The following is a 269-nucleotide window of genomic DNA, read 5'->3' as shown; positions in this document are numbered from 1 at the left end:
AGATGTTTTTTTGGCTTTTCTTTTTTTTTTTGTTCCACCTCCTCACTTCCTCTGCACTCTGGGTTTACTTTGTTTTGCCTCTTTTTTACACATAGATTGACGTGTATCTAATTGGCAGAGACCTATTGATTTTCCCACTATATTTCATATGGCTTAATTAGACGTTTTATAACAAAGGCAACAATAAATATGAATGCTTCCAATTATATGGTGAGATCTGGTGGTGAAGAATCAAGTTACTTTGGATTGATATTGATTGGACTGCTATC

This window comes from Siphateles boraxobius, unplaced genomic scaffold, assembly GCF_051911475.1.
Source record: "Siphateles boraxobius isolate OS27281-9 unplaced genomic scaffold, OSU_SipBor_1 66, whole genome shotgun sequence".
Taxonomy (NCBI): domain Eukaryota; kingdom Metazoa; phylum Chordata; class Actinopteri; order Cypriniformes; family Leuciscidae; genus Siphateles; species Siphateles boraxobius.
This window is presented reverse-complemented; position numbering follows the sequence as displayed.